At 39.5% G+C, this 19,386-nt stretch overlaps 1 protein-coding gene across 11 annotated transcripts in view; it reads right to left on the reverse strand.

Annotated features, from left to right (window-relative positions):
- Positions 1 to 19,386, reverse strand: part of PTPRA (protein tyrosine phosphatase receptor type A) — a 165,350-nt gene that overhangs the window by 85,184 nt on the left and 60,780 nt on the right. For 5 of the 11 annotated variants that reach the window (XM_033185866.1, XM_033185872.1, XM_033185870.1 and 2 more), the window contains one exon: positions 3,266 to 3,308. The exons of the other annotated variants lie outside the window; for them this stretch is intronic. The gene's annotated coding sequence lies outside the window, so the exon portion shown is untranslated. The remainder of the gene's footprint in view (positions 1 to 3,265; positions 3,309 to 19,386) is intronic. 11 annotated transcript variants of the gene reach the window in all.

Raw genomic sequence — 19,386 nt, forward strand, 5'->3', positions numbered from 1 at the left:
GGTAAGCATGTTTAGGGCTGGCTAGTTTGAATAATTTCAGTGAGTTTTACAGCATAGGGATGTCCTTAGTTTCCTGGTATCTGATCTTGAAATGAACAGGTCAGGTGGATAATAGAGAGGTGTTAAAGTCCTATGAGAGCCACATAAAGGAGGCAGCTAGCGTATGAGTGAGTTATTCACTGTCTCTAGGAATTGGCTAGCCCTGACAAAGGATCAGAAACACACAGTTGCCGGGAGCGGTGGCTCACGACTGTAATCCCAACACTTTGGGAGGCTGAGGTGGGTGGATCACAAGGTCAGGAGATCGAGACCATCTTGGCTAACATGGTGAAACCCCGTCTCTACCAAAAATACAAAAATTAGCTGGGCGTGGTGGCAGGTGTGCCTAGAGTCCCAGCTACTCAGGAGGCAGAGGCAGGAGAATGGTGTGAACCCAGGAGGCGAAGCTTGCAGTAAGCCAAGATCACCCCACTGTGCTTTACCCCGGGCGACAGAGGAAGGCTCAATCTCAAAGAAAACAAACAAACAAACAAACAAACAAACACATGGTTATTACTATACTATGTGATTTCACTTGTATAAAACTCTAGAAAATACAATCTAATCTATAGTGGCAGAAAACAGACCAATGGTTGCTTGGGGATGAAGGAGTGGGCAGGGGCAAGAGGCAGTGATTATAAAAGGCACAAGAAAACTTTGGGGAGAGATTGTATGTTCACACTCTTGTTGTGGTGATACTTTCCTGCTCTATACATGGGACAAAACGTAATAAATTTTACACTTTAAATGTGTACAGGTTATTGTTACGTCAATTATAAAGTTGTTTAAGAATTATAGGAATAATCAATGAAAAGAAATACAATGAAAATAATTTCATTTTTATTGTATAATAAAAATGAAACGAAGCCAAAAATAGTTATTTGATAAATTAACAAACAGGTAAAAAGAGAAGACACAAGTTAATTTTTTTTTTTTTTTTTGAGACAGTTTCGCTCTGTCACCCAGGCTGGAGTGCAGTGGTGCGATCTCGGCTCACTGCAACCTCTGCCTCATGGGTTCACGCCATTCTCCTGTCTCAGCCTTCCGAGTAGCTGGGACTACAGGTGCCTGCCACTACGCTCAGCTTATTTTTTTTTTGTATTTTTAGTAGAGACGGGGTTTTACCGTGTTAGCCAGGATGGTCTTGATCTCCTGACCTTGTGATCCTCCCTCTTTGACCTCCCAAAGTGCTGGGATTACAGGCGTGAGACATGACGCCCAGCCCACAAGCTAACATTATAAATCAAAAGTGGAAATAATTACAGAAGTAGCAGATAAAAACCTGAGATTAGCTACAACTATAGGCAAATAAAACTAAGAGAAATGAACGCATCTCTAGAAAAATAAAAAACTAGCCCAGGAAGAACAAAAGACCTGAATATTCTTACAATTAAAGAGGTTGACCACAAGTTCAAATTTGTCCCCCATAAAAAACACTGGACTCAGATGGTATTATAGGTGAGAAAACAAGAGTGACTAGTTCCCAGCTCATTCTAAGGAGAGAGCAAAACCAGGCACCAAAACTGGACAAAAACATTACAAGAAAGAATATCACAAGCTCATTTTTACACAATATAATATATTCAAAAATAATACCAAAGTATCAACAAATTGAATCTAGCATATAAAAAAGATAAATCATGATCCAGTTGAGTTTATCCAAGATATACAAGGATATTTTAACATAAAATCTATAAATATAATTCACCCATATTAAAAAAGAAAATTCATACAACCATTTCAATTGATGTAGAAAATACACTAGATAAAAACACATGAATTCAAGATTTTAAAAAATCCTCTTAAATAGAAATAGAAGAAACCTTCCTTAATCTGATAAAACAGTTACTATTTAAAAAAACAACACTATGCAATTATCTTCAACAGAGAGAAACTTAAAGCATTCTTCTGAAAATCAGAAATAAAGTAATCTACTATCACTTCTTTTCAATATTGTAAGAAAAGTCTTTGCCTTCACAACAGGAAATGAAATTTGGCCACGTACAGTGGTTCAGCCACTGTAATGGCACTTTAGGAGGCTGAGACGGGAGGATTGCTTGAGCCCAGGAGTTCAAGACCAGTCTGGACAACATAGCAAAATCTTGTCTCTACAAAAAATTTTAAAAAAGAAAAAGAAATTAAAATTATAAGAATTAGAAAGGAGACTAATACTTGCAGAAAATCTGACTGTTTACATAGAAAACCTACGAGAATTTAGGCTGGGCATGGTGACAAAGTGAGAAAACATCTTAAAAAAAAAGAAAAGAAAATCTACAAGATTTTATATGAGGTTAAGTTATTGGAAATAACAGGGTAACTTTGTCAAGGTGACTAGATACAGAATTTTTATACCCTAGCAAAAACAGCCACTGATTTGCACTCAAGAAAGGGTCTGTCAAGTTAGGCAAGAACTAATCTGTGTAAATGCCGATAAGGAATCAGATGGGAAGGAAGGGAAGGCACATAAGAAAGGCAAAAGTTGGAGAAATTGTAGGAAAGTGAGGGAACTGAAATCTGACATCTTAAAGATTTCCCCATGAGGTACGCAGCAACATCAAAGGCTAAGAGAGGAGGGGGAGATAGTGGGACATGGTTTTTTAAAGTATTAAGACTAATACTGGTGCTACAGAGAATGGCGGGAAGTGCTGACACCAGGCAGCCCAGCAGCCCTGAGGGCCCCGGTGAGATAACATCCATTTTTCCAGGATTCTTTTCTGAAAAAATGCTCTAAGCACTAATGGTATGGCAAACATAAAGAATTAAGGTTTTCGTAGATGAATGTAATGAAGCTATAAGCAATGAGGGAAAAGAATGGATGAACTGCTGAACCACAGAGTTTAGCATTGACAGGAAAGGAAGGCAGATACTAGAGACATTAGAGAAAATAAAAAACTTAAGTGGCTAAATCCCCAAAAGTTGAGAATATTTACAGTGGGAATAACATAGTAGGTAAACTGGAAGGCCCCAAGAAGCTAATTTCACCAGAATTTTTTGGACCCCTATTGTAGTTGATGGACTATAGTCCTTGAAAAATCAACACATATGACTAATTTTACATACAGTTCCCTTGACATGTATGGATCTCAGTAAAATGCAAATCCTTTACCATGCACCCCCACCCCAGATTATGCCATAAGCAGCTTGCTAAGTAGCCCTTCAGAATTCCATGTTTCCTTTTCTCCTCCATTTCTGTAGAAAAAACTTAAAAAACTATTTCAGTACTTACTAGCTTCTTTTAAAAAGTTAATTATGCTCTTTGAACATGTGTCCTAGAAAAAAAGAAATAAAAAACATTTAATTAGGAGTATCTAGGTTATGTGAAGCATTCATCAACCTCCTATTGACAGACATTATCGATAGGCAAATTTTATATATAAGTAACTTTAACATGAACACTTCTTAAACTTTGGCCTAGTAATTTCACAAAAATTAGGCTGCAAGTCACCCTGTTTATCAGATACTGGCAGACACTAACTTCTGCAGCTATGATGCTAATCAATACTGAAATCTCTTATCTTTTCAGGAGGATTGTTCATGTATTCAGTGTTTGCAAAGGGTTCCTGCTGAGCTAAACACAGTCCAGTGTGCACTCTACGAAAGAGTCCATGAGACAAGCATGGGGGAGGGTAGGAAGTTTAATACTTTCACAATGCCTGTGGAGAGGCTGGCAGTGATGAAAGCCTAGAAAACTCATGAAAGGACCTTTTATGACCAGGGTGAATGTAGAGCACAAAAGCAAAGTCAGATGACCCACTTAAAGCTTTGCCTTTACTGATGAGATTTCATTCTCATTCCAGATTAGTCTCTCTCTAGAAAAAGCAAACCTTATATAAGAGTTGGAAAATTAAGATACAGGAAGTATGATTCTACTAAGTTCCAGTTTTTCCTTCTCAGATATCAGCCTAAGACCTAAGGTCTGTGGCCAAAGACAGAAAATAAAAGGCTCTGAGAAATATACCATTTACTTGGTGTAACAATCTCTGTTGGGCTTTGAGGAAATTTAAGCTCTACAATCCACAGATCTGACCAGAAGTTTAGGGTAGTAATATTATGAGAGGAAATCATTTCTTAATCTGTTTCTGGAACTTATATAAAGCAAATAAATGGTAAACCTGATTTGTAAGGTAATAACAGACCAAGTTCCTTCAGAGCAGAGAACCACTTATTTGCTCATTCATTCAACTAAGTTCCTTGTCTTGTGCCAGGCTGGAGAGAGAAAGCAGCTCTTGTCCTCAAGGAGCTCACATCTCAGGCATCTTCTCACCCTCCTTTCTCATGTTAACCAAAACATTTCAGGTTCATCAATGAAACTCTTCATCCAGGAGGCAGATAAAATGGCTTCTCTTCATTTTGATTCATTTGCTCTTTCATTTATTTTATTTTATTTTATTATTATTATCTTTTTTTTTTTTTTTTTGAGGAGTCTCGCTCTGCTGCCCAGACTGGAGTACAGTGGTGTGATCTCGGCTCACTGCAACCTCTGCCTCCCAGGTTCAAGCGATTCTCCTGCCTCAGCCTCCCAAGTAGCTGGGATTACAGGCATGTGCCACCACGCCCGGCTAATTTTTGTAATTTTAGTAGAGACAGGCTTTCACCATGTTGGTCAGGCTGGTCTCAAACTCCTGACCTTGTGATCTGCCTGCCTCAGCCTCCCAAAGTGCTGGGATTACACGCGTGAGCCACTGCGCCTGGCCTACTCTTTTAAACAGAGAAATAAGATGGAATATTCTTATCCGATCTTTTCTTTTATAATTAAAAAAGGAATACGAAGAAACCTGATATAGTCTCTCTTCTCATGTATTCTCTTTCTTACCTCCCATCCCAATTCCATGTTTGCTCTCTTTTTCCTCCCTCCTTGTTTCGTTTTGAATGAAGAATTAGGTTAACTAACTAGTCCAAAACTACAAAGCTAGACCTGGAGCCTAGATTCACTGGTAGTCAAATCACTAATTTTTCTGAAGGTAAATGGGAGAAAAATGGGGGTTGGGGGGAAGCTCATTAACAATTCTAAATCAATCTCAACTCCCTACTACACAACTTCCCCTCCCTCCTCCCACATACGTTTTTGGTTGTCATCTAGTCTTCACACTGGTAACTGCTTCTGCCTGGCAGTTTCTGTTCTAAGCCCTCTTAGTTTTCAGCTTAAACAAAACCTGGCCGGGCGCGGTGGCTCACGCCTGTAATCCCAGCACTTTGGGAGGCCGAGGCGGGCGGATCACAAGGTCAGGAGATCGAGACCATGGTGAAACCCCGTCTCTACTAAAAATACAAAAAAAAAAAAATTAGCCGGGTGCGGTTGCGGGCGCCTGTAGTCCCAGCTACTCAGGAGGCTGAGGCAGGAGAATGGCGTGAACCCGGGAGGCGGAGCTTGCAGTGAGCCGAGATCCGGCCACAGCACTCCAGCCTGGGCGGCAGAGCGAGACTCCGCCTCAAAAAAAAAAAAAAAAAAAAACAAAACCTGTCCCTGCTAATTATGGTAGACCCATTCTTATCCTCTGTCTACTCCAAACATTCACAACAATAGCAGCCTACTCATTGCTTAAATAGAACTTAATATATAATTTATTAATATATATATATATATAATAATATATAATTTATTAATATATAATATAGAATTTATTTATATAATTAAATTATATAATTATATATATTATATAATTAAATTATATAATTATATATAATATATAATTTATTAATATATAATATATAATTTTTAATTTTTATATATATATAAAAATATATAAAAATATATATATATATATTTTTTGAGATGGAGTCTCACTCTGTCACCCAGGCTGGATTACAGTGGCACAATCTCAGCTCACTGCAACCTCTATCTCCCGGGCTCGAGTGATTATCATGCCTCAGCCTCCCAAGTAGCTGGGATTACAGGCACACGCCACCATGTCTGGCTAATTTTTGTATTTTCAGAAGAGACAGGGTTTCACCATGTTGGCCAGACTGGCCTCAAACTCCTGACCTCAAGTGACCCACCTGCCTTGGCTTCACAAAGTGCTGGGATTACAAGTGTGAGCCACTGCACCTGGCCTGATATATATACATAAACACACACACACATATATATGTGTGTGTGTATATGTGTATATGTATATGATATACTTACCTGTCAATTATAATCAAGCTCCGTGCTCCATACAGACCAGAGAGGTCTGCTCTGCTCACAAGACCTACCCAACATCTAGCAAAGTACTCCACACATAATAGGTATATTAGGTAGTGAACTGAAGTTGACCACCCCGTAGGGACTACAGCCCTGCTTAAAACAAATCAGTCCCTGAAACTGAATTAAAATGATTGAAGACTCCTAGGCAAAGTTAGAAACAAACATAAATCCTCTCCTGAAAAATATATCATAAGTCTCAGGTTATTTCTACACATAATTTTAAAACTACAGTGTCTAGTCCATAAAAAGGCAACATGAGAATCAGTAAAAAACAGACAATAAGAACAGTCCTGTAGCATTAAGAATTTTAGTCAAGAATGGTGGCCGGGCGCGGTGGCTCAAGCCTGTAATCCCAGCACTTTGGGAGGCCGAGACGGGCGGATCACGAGGTCAGGAGATCGAGACCATCCTGGCTAACATGGTGAAACCCCGTCTCTACTAAAAAATCAAAAAACTAGCCGGGCGACATGGCGGGCGCCTGTGGTCCCAGCTGCTTGGAGGCTGAGGCAGGAGAATGGCGTAAACCAGGAGGCGGAGCTTGCAGTGAGCTGAGACCCGGCCACTGCACTCCAGCCTGGGCGGCAGAGCGAGACTCCGTCTCAAAAAAAAAAAAAAAAAAGAATGGTATAAAATGTAATAGCAGATCTGAAAAAAGATCTTAATGGATAAATTTAAGAACAGATAAAATATAGCTGAAGAGAGAATTAGTGGGCTGGAAAATAGGTCAAAAGGAAGTATCTAGAATGAAGCAGAGAGAAGCAAAAAGATTTATAAAAAAATACCAAAGAGAAGGTAAGAGGTATAAAGGATACAATGAAATGATCTAACCTACATGTAATTCCAGTTTCAGAAAAGCGGAAAGGGAGAAATGGAACAGAAGAAATATTTGAAGAACAGACAAAGGCTGAAAAGTCTCCAAAACTGAGGAAAAACATCAAACCACAGATCCAAGAAGCCCTAAAACCTCCCAAGCAGATAAACACAAAGAAAATCTGTGTCTAGATACACAATAGTGAAATTTCTGAAAACCAAATAATTATTTAAAAACAATTTTTTTAAGCACTCAAAAGGAAAAAAGACACTGTGGTAGATTGTTTGCAAAGATAGCTACATAAAATCCCATCCTTGTACACATGCCTTTTACAGTGAGACACTGCCACTCCTATCAACAGGTGAAGTTTATTTCTCCACTCCTTTAATTTGAGCTGGCCCTGTGACTTGCTTAAATCAATAAAATGCAGAAGTAATGGTGTGTCTTCCAAGTTGATACCTCAAGAGAACTTGCAGCTGTCATTTGGCTCTATGGGAACACTGCTGTCATAATGTGAGAAGCTTTGGCTCACTTCCTTACATTAAGAGAGAGGCCCAACTAACAAGTGACACCAACTGCCAGACATGTGCTTGAGACAATCTCAGTCCCAGATGAACCATTAGATGATTACAGTTGCATGAATGACTCCAATCAAGACCAGCAGAGGGGCCGGGTGTGGCGGCTCATGCCTGTAATCCCACCACTTTGGGAGGCTGAGGCAGGTGGGTCATTTGAGGTTAGGAGTTTGAGACCAGCCTGGCCAACATGGTGAAACTCCATCTCTACTAAAAATAAAAAAATTAGCCAGGCAGTAGTGGTGTGCATCTGTAATCGCAGCTACTCAGTAGGTTGAGACAGAAGAATTGCTTGAGCCTGGGAGGCAGAGGTTACAGTGACCGGAGATCGTGCCACTGCACTCCAGCCTGGGTGGCAGAGTGAGACACTTTGTCAAAAGAAAAAAAAGAACCAGTAGAGGAACCAAACAGCTACCCAGCACTGACTGATATTCACAGAACCGTGAGCCAATTTTAGATGGCTGTTGCTTTAAAATATGAAATTTGGGGATGTTTTGCTAGGCATCAATAGAAAACGGATACAAAAATATTTTCGTCAAAGAAAACAATTAGATTAACAGCTGATCATAATACTTAAGTATTACCTTTTTCTTAAACTTGAGAATTTAAGTTGCAGGATATCAAGAAGGGTAAACATCAACAAAATAATTTGCTTCCTCTTCTAGAGAAAGGAATAGTGTGTTTTCATCTACATGCAAGATAGTTCTTTCATGCTAAGCAGAAGTATGACTTTGTTATTGTCTTTATTTGGAGATTAATAATGGCTTAAGGAGATGCCTATGGGTGCCAAGCTGACAAAGGGTAGACTTGTGATTGTTAATTTCATTGGGCCACATCACAGTGTCCACATATCTGGTTAAAGGTTATTCTGGATATTTCTGTGAGGGGTTTTTTTGGATGAGATTTACATTTAAATCAATGGACCTGGAGTGCGGCAAGGTTGCCCTCCATAATGTAGGTGGGCTTCATCCATACAACTGAAGGTCTGAACAGCACAAAAGGCTGACCTCCCCCACGCAAGAGGGAATTCTCCAGCAGACTACCCCTGAACTTGAACTGCAGTTCCTTCCTGGATCTCCAGTCTGCTGGGCTCCCTGACTGAATCAATTCCTTAAAATAAATCTATATAATATGTACGCAATATATGACTAATATTTAATATAATAAGCATATATTCAATACAATTTCAGTACTACCCCCTTATCTGGGGCGAGGGGGGAATATGTTCTGAGACTCCCAGTAGATGCCTGAAACCAAAGATGGTACTGAACCCTACATAAACTATATTTCGTTCCTATACAAACATACCTATGGTAAAATTTAATTTAGAAATAAGGCACAGTAAGAGATTAACAGCAACAACTTATAATAAAATAGAACAACTGTAACAATATGCCACCACTACTCTTGCACTTTGGGCCATTATTAAGTAAAATAAGCATTACTTGGAACACAAGTGCTACAGTTAATCTTATAACCCAGATGCCTAAGTGACTAACGGGTGGATAGTGACTAAAGCATGGATAAATCAGACAAAGGGATGATTCACGTCCTGGGCTGGATGGAGCAGGATAGGTGCAAGGTTTCATCATGCTACTTAGAATAGTACACGAAACTTATGAATTGTTTATCACTGAATTTTCCGTTTAATATTTTCAGACTGTAGTTAGCCATGGGTAATTGAAACTGCGAATAAGAATGAAACTACAGATAAGAATATGTATATATATAATATAAAATATATTTTAAATAATATAAAATATATTTTAATATAACATATATAAAGTATTATATAAATATAAAAGCATATATATATATATATATAAATAAAATAAGCCAGGTGTGGTGGCACATGCCTGCAGTCTCAGTGACTTGGAAGGCTGAGACAGGAGTATTGCTTAAGCCCAAGTGTTCGAGGCTGTAACAGGCTATGATCACACCACTATATTCCAGTGTGAATGATAAGGCAAGACCCTGTCTTGAAAAAATAAATAAAAATTAAAAAAAAAAAAAATGAAATAAAACACACCTATAACCTATTGAATCTGTTTCTTGAAGAACCCTAACTAATATAGACAGAAGCCAGAAGACAAACAAATGAATATTTTCAAAGGGCAAAAAAAAATTTGCCACCAAAAATATTATATTAAAACATTAAAATATTTATATATATTATAAAATTATATTTTAAGAACCTAAAGGTAAAAAAAAAAAAAAAATTCACTTGGTTGCCCAGGCTGGAGTACAGTGGCACAATCTCGGCTCACTGCAACCTCTCTCTCCTGGGTTCAAGCAATTCTCCTGCCTCAGCCTCCTGGGTAGCTGGGATTACAGGTGCCCACCACCATGCCTGGCTAATTTCTGTGTATTTAGTAGAGACCCATGTTTTGCTATGCTGGCCAGGCTGGTCTTGAACTCCTGACCTCAAGTGACCCACCGGCCTCCACCTCCAAAAGTGCTGGGATTACAGGTGTGAGCCACCACGTTTGGCCCCTAAAGCAAAATTTAAAAACCTTCAGACCAAGAAAACTCAAGACAATTCATTAGCAGCAAAACAATACTAAGAAGTTATTAAAGTATGTTCTTCAAGCAGAAAGTAAATAATCTCAATAAGGTTAAAAAAGCAGTGACGAAAAATGGAAATGGTAATATGTAGATAGATCTAAATGAATGGTGATCATATAAAACAATAATAATGTCTTATGGGTTTTAAAACACGTATGATTAGATTACACTATATATGGAACGGATGAGAGAAGTTAAAAGTGTTCCAAGATCTTTGTATTGTCTAAGAACAAATATACTAATATATCAATTACAGTAATGTGATACATGTAGGCTATGTGTTGTAATCTGTAGGGTAACCACTAAAAGAACAGGGTCTATAACTTGGCAAGAGAGGAAAAAGCTAGGATAGTAAAGAAGTCTAGCAATACAAAAAGCAAGAAAAAAGAGAAAAAGGAACATGCTGGCATATTATTATAATTGTTGTATTTTATTATTAGTTATTGTTAATTTTTTACTGTGCCTAATTTATAAATTAAACTTTATCACAGCTATGTATGTATAGGGAAATATATATCTGTGGTTTCAGCCATCCACTGGGAGTCTTGGAACATAGTGCCTCCCCCAGATAAGAAGGTACTACTGTAATTATATTATATGTCATATTAAGTATATATTAATTCTAGGTAGTAGCCACATTATATATTATATTAAATATATATCATATAGACTTATTTTAAGGAATTGACTCATAAGAGAGGAGGCTGGCAGGCTGGAGATTCAGGGAGAAGTTGCAATTCAAGTGCAAAGGCAGACTGCCAGAGAATTCCCTCTTGCTTGGGGGAGGTAAGCCTTTTGTTCTATTCAAATCTTTGAGGAAAATAGAAAGCAAAGAATATATTAACTATATTAAACAAACTAAATGCTCCAATTAAAATACAAAAATTATAAAACCTAATAATAAAAACCCTCATTTATATGCTGTTGAAGAGACATTTTTAAGCTTAAGGATATAGAAAAGTTGAAAATAAAAGAATGGAATAAAATAAGCCATGAAAATACCAGTGTAACACTGAGGTCAAAATCTGACAAAACACACAAAAAAGAAAATAACTTTAACTGTAAAATCTTAAAATCCTAACAAAGAAAAAGCAGCGTATGTTATCATTATACCATAACCTGATCAATTAAGGCTTATTTCAAAAATTTAACCATGGTCCACTATTGGGAAACATATTAATAAAAATCCTCACAAAAAATAATTCAAAATATAAAAAGCCATATGATAAGCCTGATGAATGCTGGTTTACAGAACTGGTTTTCTTTAAAAAGGCAATCATTGGGGAAATAACCCACTTACTCAGTATTTACTATGGGCTAGGCCCTGTTCCTTCTACTAGAAATAGTGAACGAATTCTAACAGAATCCCTATCTTCATGAAGCTTACAGTCTAGTAGCAGAAAACTGACATTAAACAAATCACCTCATAGACAAATACAAGAAGTGACAGAAAAGAGAATTATAGGACTCTAAGAGCCTACAGAAGAAGAAAATTTGAACTAGTCAGGGAGCTCAGCCAAGGCCTCCCTAAGGCACTGAGACTCCTGAGCTGACAAGTAGAAGAGGAACAGGAATCAGGGAGGCATTAAGAAGGGCAGGGAACTCCATGCTAGTCAGTAACCTCAGAAAGGGTAGGAGCAGGGTCTGAAAGAAGCCAGTGTCTGAAGCATAAAGAGCAAAGGGGAGCAGGTGCCAGGAAGCTGGAGATGTATACAGGGTAGGGCCACACAAGGGTGATTTTTCTTTGTCCTATAAGCATTAAGAAGCCTTTGAACAACAGAAGCATGACAGTGATCTACCTGCCCTGCATTTTGGAATGAACACTTCATTTAGCTGGGTGTAGAGAACATAGCACTGGATGTGGAGAGTCCAGTTTGATGTTACCGGTAGAGCTGCAAAAGTGTTACAAGTAAGGAGATATTCAGGAGGTAAACTGCACAGGGCATGATAATAGATTTGCTCTTGGGGTGACAGGGAGTGGTGAATGCTATTCCTCTTTGGTTTCTGATTTACCTAACAGATGCCATCCGGTAAGTCAGATAACAGAGAAAAAGAGGCAAGGCCCAGTGGCTCATGCCTGTAATCCCAGCACTTTGGGAGGCCAAGGAGGGAGGATCACCTGAGGTCAGGAGTTTGAGACCAGCCTGGCCAACATGGTGAAACCCCATCTCTACTAAAAATACAAAAATTAGCCTGGTGTGGTGGTGGGCACCTGTAATCCCAGCTACTAGGGAGGCCGAGGCAGGAGAACTGCTTGAATCCAGGAGGCAGAGGTTGCAGTGAGCCGAGGTCGCGCCACTGCACTCCAGCTTGGGTGACAGAGAGAGACTGTCTCAAAAAACAACAACAACAACAACAAAAACCCAAAGAAAAGAACCAATTTTGTGAGAGAGATATCTGACAAATACCTAGAAACCTGAAACAAAATAATTTTTCACCTGAGAAAATTACGTTTTTGTTTTTTGTTTTTTTTGAGATGGAGTCTTGCTCTGTCGCCCAGGCTACAGTGCAGTGGCACGATCTGGGCTCACTGCAAGCTCTGCCTCCCGGGTTCACGCCATTCTCCTGCCTCAGCCTCCCGAGCGGCTGGGACTACAGGCGCCCGCCACCTCGCCCAGTTAGTTTTTTCTATTTTTTTTAGTAGAGTCGGGGTTTCACCGTGTTAGCCAGGATGGTCTCGATCTCCTGACCTTGTGATCCGCCCGTCTCGGCCTCCCAAAGTGCTGGGATTACAAGGCTTGAGCCACCGCGCCCGGCTGAAAATTATGTATCTTGAAATATCAGTATCACTAAAGCAGAACAAGAAAGGGATGCTGGTTATCACCTCTAGGATTTACAAATCATCTGGAAAAAGGGCTGGCAATTAAGTCTCTGCTTCAACTACTCAACTCTGCTGTCATACCATGAAGGCAGACGTAGACCATATATAAACAAATGAACATGGCATATTCTAATAAAACGTTGAAATTTGAATTTCATATAACTTCTTTTTTTTTCTCTATTTCTCTCTCTGAGACAGGAGGATCCCATGAGCCTGGGAGGTCGAGGCTGAAGTGAGCTGTGTTTACACCAATGCAATCCAGCATGGGTGACAAAGTGAAACCTGTCTCCAAAAAAAAGGAAAACCTATTCTGAGCTTGTCTGCCATACCAAAATGAGAAGTGAGCTGGATATGGGAAACAGATTATAGTTTGCCAATCCCTGTTCCAAAAGTAGATAATGGGATAAGAAAACAGCCAGGTATGGGAGTATACGCCTGTAGTTCCAGTTACTTGGAAGGCTGAGGGAGGAGGATTGCCTGAGCACAGGAGTTCAAGTCCAGCCTAGGCGATACAGTGAGACCTGGTCTCTTTTTTAAAAAAAAAAGAAAACAAGATATAATTATTGGGGGAAAACCTCCTGTTATTTGTATTTGAAAGACTACGTACACAGGTTAAAACAAACTACTGGAACTAAATATAAAGTTCATAATTAAAAATTGCAGCAGGGATTTACAGTTCAGGAAAAATGGAGTAAGCATATTCTGCCCTATTCCTCCCACGGATTTCTTTTTTTTGGGGGGAACGGAGTTTCACTCTTGTTGCCCAGGCTGGAGTGCAATGGCACGATCTCAGCTCACTATAACCTCCACCTCCTGGGTTCAAACGATTCTCCTCTCAGTCTCCCGAGTAGCTGGGATTACAGGTGCCCCCAACCAGGCCTGGCTAATTTTTTTGTATTTTTAGTAGAGATGGGGTTTCACCGTGTTGGTCAGGCTGATCTCGAACTCCTCATCTTAGGTGATCCGCTCGCCTTGGCCTCCCAAAGTGCTGGGATTACAGGCGTGAGCCACCGCGCCCGGCCCTTCCCACTGATTATGATCAAACATTCTAGATGAAATTCATGATACAAGTGACAGAAAAATTCTGAAAAGTAGAAAAAAGAAGGTAGATTGGCTAGGGACCAGGGGACATGAGGACTAACCCAACAGGAAGCTCCCTATTTTTTTGTTTGGTTTGGTTTAACTTGTAATATGTCATAGTCCAAGCTCTAAAGCCACAATCTGAAAGAACCAGTAGGCACAGACAAGAAAGTGCCAAGAAAAGCTTACCCTCTCTAGGTAAAGGACTGGGAAAGGGGCAGCTCAGCAGACAAAAACATTTTGACCATGCCTATCCTACTCCAGGCAAACTAAAAAAAGGGGGGGGGGTACCCCTCCTTTTCCTCACCAGACACTGTGGCCCAGAAATTGTGAACAGCATTCTGCCTTCCAATGCAACTCTGCCTTAATGAGGTGGCACGTCTTTTCCCTCTTGTCCATGTTACAGTTGCACAGAATGTGGGTGAAGTCATCTTTCTCTACCCTGGAATAACCAGATGGAGTCCTAATCCCAGCAAAACTACAGAATTGGGAAAGGACTATAGTGAGGAGAGAGCTAGAGAAATGAATTCTCTAAATCTGTGTATGAAATCCTAAACGTGCCTCTGAGCAACCCATGTGTAAAAATGACCAGAAACAACACAGCAAAAGGCATAAGAACTGAACACTGCTCTGGAATAACACCTAAATTTCAGACTGGCCTCTCAGTAGCACAGACCAGAACAGTAAAACAAGACTGAAAACTTAACCACAGCCAAAAAAAGTGGGCCAGGGTATGTGTTCTAAACCTAAAAAGGTTGACTGTCTGTTAAATATAAAAATTTAAATAGGAACCAGAATCTCATAGCACAATATTCCAAGTGCCAGGATGCAATCCAAAACTATTCATTATACCAGGAACATGAAAATCTCAACTTGAATGAAAAAAGGCAATCAACAGATGACAATACCAAGATAATATAGATTTTGGAATTATTTGAAAAGAATTTAAAACAGTGCTCATGAAACTGCTCAAACAAGGCATTATAAACACTCAGCATATAGAAGACATAAGGAGTACCAAACGGAATTTTTAAAAATAAAATTTCTGAAATTAAAAAGACCCACTGGATGGGCTCAACAGCAAAAGAGAAATGATAGAGGAAACAATTAGTAAACTTAAATGAATGGAAATCATCCAGTCTGTACAAGAGAGAAAGTAGATTGAAAAGTAATTAACACAGTTTCAAAGTCCTGTGGGATAATAACAAAGATCTAACATTCATGCTATCAGGGTCCCAAGAGTAAGAGAATGAACAGATAAATGAAAAAAAAAAATTGAAGAAATAATGGCTAAAAGTCATCTACGGGTGCAGTGGCTCACGCTTGTAATCCCAGCACTTTGGGAGGCCGAGGCAGGGGGATCATCTGAGGTCAAGAGCTCAAGATCAGCTTGGCCAACATGGTGAAACCCTGTCTCTACTAAAAATATAAAAAATGAGTTGGGTGTGGCAGTGGGCACCTGTAATCCCAGCTACTTGGGGGAGGCTGAGGCAGGAGAATTTCTTGAATCCAGGAGGCGGAGGTTGTGGTGAACCGAGATCGAGCCACTGCACCCCAGCCTGGGTGACACAGCAAGACTCTGTCACAAAAAAAGAAAAACACAAAAACATCCATCTATCTATCTAGCTATCTATCTGTCTGTCTGTCTGTCTATCCATCCATCCATCCATCCATCCATCCATCCATCCATCCATCTGTTTTAGAGGTGGGGTCTCACTATGTTGTCCAGGCTGGTCTCAAACTCCTAGGCTCATGAAATCCTCTTACCTTGGCCTCTCAAAGTGCTGGGATTATGGGCATGAGCCATCACACTCGGCCTCAAATTTAGATATAAATTTACAGAATCAAACTTCTAAAAACTAAAGAAAAGTCCTGAAATCAACTAGAGAGAAACAACATATCACTTACAGAAGAATAACAATTTGAAAGACCACAGATTTTTCATCAGGAACCATGGAAACCACAAGGATGGATAAAATATTTTTCAAATGCTGAAAGAAAATAACTATCAAGCCCAAATTCTATAGAAAGTGAAAATATCCTTCAGAAAAAAGAAAATGAAATAAAAATACTGGCAGATGAACAAAACTAAAAATGTGTCAGCAACAGATCAGCTTTGAAAAGAATGGCTAAAGAAACTCTGTCAGAAAGGAGGTAAATGATAGAAGAAAACCTCAAATAGAAGTAAAGAAAAAGCAATGGAAAGGGTGAGTGTGTGTGTCTATATATGCATATATCCATATATGTGTTATGCATACATGTATGTTTATTCATATACATATACACATACTTACACTAAGCAATTCTTCTCTTGAGTTTTAAAAATTATGTTTGATGGTTCAAAGTAAAAATGACAGCAGTGCCTGGTGTGGTTCTCCTTGTATGTAGAGGTAATATTTAAGACAACCGTGCCATAAAGAAGGTACGTGTGCCAGGCACAATGGCTCACACCTGTAATCCCAGCAATTTGGGAGGCTGAGGCCAGCAGATCATGAGGTCAGGAGATCGAGACCATCCTGGTCAACATGGTGAAACCCCATCTCTACTAAAAATACAAAAATTAGCTGGGTGTGGTGGCATGCACCTGTAATCCCACCCACTCAGAGGGGCTGAGGCAGGTGAATGGCTTGAACCCGGGAGGTGGAGACTGCAGTGAGCCAAGATCACATCACTGCACTCCAACCTGGTGACAGAGCGAGACTCCACCTCAAAAAAAAAAAAGAAAAAAGAAAGGTAGAAGGAACTAAAAGGTGGTAAAGTTTCTACATTCTACTTAAGGTGGTAAAAAGTTGATATTAATAGACTGTAATAAGTTATCTACATATATACTCCTAGAGCTATCACACAAAAAACTTCATAAAGAGATATCCTCGAAATACTAAAAAATGTTCAAGGAACCCACTGTAAAACAGGAAAGGGAAAACAGAACAACAAAAATAATGAAACAAAAATGGCAAATTTAAATCCAAAGTATCAAAAATTACATTAAATATAAATGGTTTATACATACCAACTAAAAGAAATGAGTAGAACTGATTCTTTTAAAAAAGAACCCAACTAGACCAGGTGTAATGGTTTATGCTTATAATCCCAGCACTTTGAGAGGCCAAGGTAGGTGGATCACTTCAGCCCAGGAGTTTGAGACCAGCCTAGGCAACATGGAAAAACCCTGTCTCTACCAAAAAAACCCCAAACAAAACAAAAATTAGCCAGGCGTGATGGCATGCATCTGTAATCCCAGCTACTCTGGAGGCTGAGGTGGAGGACTGATTGAGTCTAGGAGGTTGAGGCTGCAGTGAGCCATGATTGCACCACAGCACTCCAGCTTGGGCGACAAAAGTGAGACCCTGTCTCAAAAAAAAAAAGACCTAGGCCAGGCATGGTGGCTCATGTCTATAGTACCAACATTTTGGGAGGCCCGGGCAGGCATACTGCTTGAGCCCAGGAGTTCAAGACCAGCCTGGGCAACACAGCGAGACCCTGTCTCTATTTAAAAAAAAAAAAAAAAAAAAGACCCAACTATATGCTATCTATAAGAAACTTACTTCAAATATAGTTATGTGTCACACAGTAAGGACACATTCTGAGAAATGCACCATTATACAATAAGGTGACAAGGTAAATAAGTATAGCCATTATGGAAAACATGTATGGAGATTCCTCAAAAAATTAAAAATAAGGCTGGATGCAGTGGCTCATGGCTGTAATCTCAGCACTTTGGGAGGCCAAGACAGGCAGACTGCTTGAAGCCAGGAGTTTGAGACCTGCCTGGTCAATATCATGAGACCCTGTCTCTACAAACAATATATATATATATTTTTTTGAGATGAATTTTCACTCTTGTCGCCCAGGCTGGAGTGCAATGACAAGATCTTGGCTCACTGCAACCTCTGCCTCCCGGGTTCAAGTGATTCTCCTGCCTCAGCTTCCCAAGTAGCTGGGATCGTAAGCATGTGCAGCCACGCCTGGCTAATTATTTTGTATTTTTAGTAGAGATGGGGTTTCACCACGGCGGTCAGGCTAGCATCGAACTCCTGACTTCAGGTGATCCATCCGTCTCGGTCTCCCAAATTGCTAGGATTACAGGCATGAGCCATGACACCTGGCCTCTACAAACAATTGTAAAAAATTAGCTGAGTATAGTGGCACGTGCCTGTAGTAGGGAAGCTGAGGTAAAGCACTTGAGCCTACAGGGAGCTATGATTGCACTACTGTGCTACAGCCTTGGTGATAGAGCGAGACCCTGTCTCTAAATAAACAAAATTAAAAAACAAAAAATTTTAAATAGAACTACTATATGATTCAGTAATTTCCCCTATTGGATATATATCTAAAGGATATAACTAACATGGGTATGTTGAAGAGATATCTGTACTACTATGTTCATTGCAGCATTATTCACAATAGCTAAGACATAATATCAACCTGTTTTCATTCACTGATGGACGAATGGAGAAAGAAAATGTGGCGTACATACACAATGGAACACTATTCAGCTTTAAAAAAAGAGTAAATTCTGTCGTTTGTGATAACATGGATAAACCTGGAGGACATTATGTTAAACGAAATAAGCTAGACACAGAAAGACAAATATCACATGATCTCACTTACATGTGGAGTGTAAAAAGTTGAACTCATAGAAATAGAGAGTAAAATGGTGGTTATCAGAGGTTGATGGGTAGGGGAATTGGGGAAATACTAGACAAAGGACACAAAATTCAGTTAGGAGGAATAAGTTCAAGAGATCTATTGCTCATCATGGTGACTACAGTTAATAACTATATTGTATGTATTTTAAAAAGGGATATTAATTATGTCATTTTTATTGAACAAAGTAGCATTACAGAAAAGGTGATTTCAGAGGCTGGGCACAGTGGCTCACGACTGTAATCCCAGCACTTTGGGAGGCCGAGGCAAGCGGATCACCTGAGGTCAGGAGTTTGAGATCAGCCTGACCAACATAACAAAACACCGTCTCTACTAAAAATACAAAAATTAGCTGGGCGTGATGGTGGGTGCCTGAAATCCCAACAACTCAGGAGGCTGAGGCAGGAGAATTGCTTGAACCCGGGAAAGGAAGGTTGTAGTGAGCCGAGATTGTGCCACTGGGTTGCAGCCTGGGCAAAAAAGCGAGACTCCGACTCAAAAAAAAAAAAAAAAAAAAAAGGTGATTTCAAAGCACGTAGCTCTTTCATTACAGCCTTAAGGGACGACATCTGATCAGTAAAAACAGGCTGCTGTGTTCCAGTTTTCTCTGATATTTGGCATTATCCTGAATACATATGCTCTGATTTGGAAAGAATCAGTC

Source organism: Trachypithecus francoisi, unplaced genomic scaffold (genome assembly GCF_009764315.1).
Source record: "Trachypithecus francoisi isolate TF-2019V2 unplaced genomic scaffold, Tfra_2.0 Lachesis_group21, whole genome shotgun sequence".
NCBI lineage: Eukaryota > Metazoa > Chordata > Mammalia > Primates > Cercopithecidae > Trachypithecus > Trachypithecus francoisi.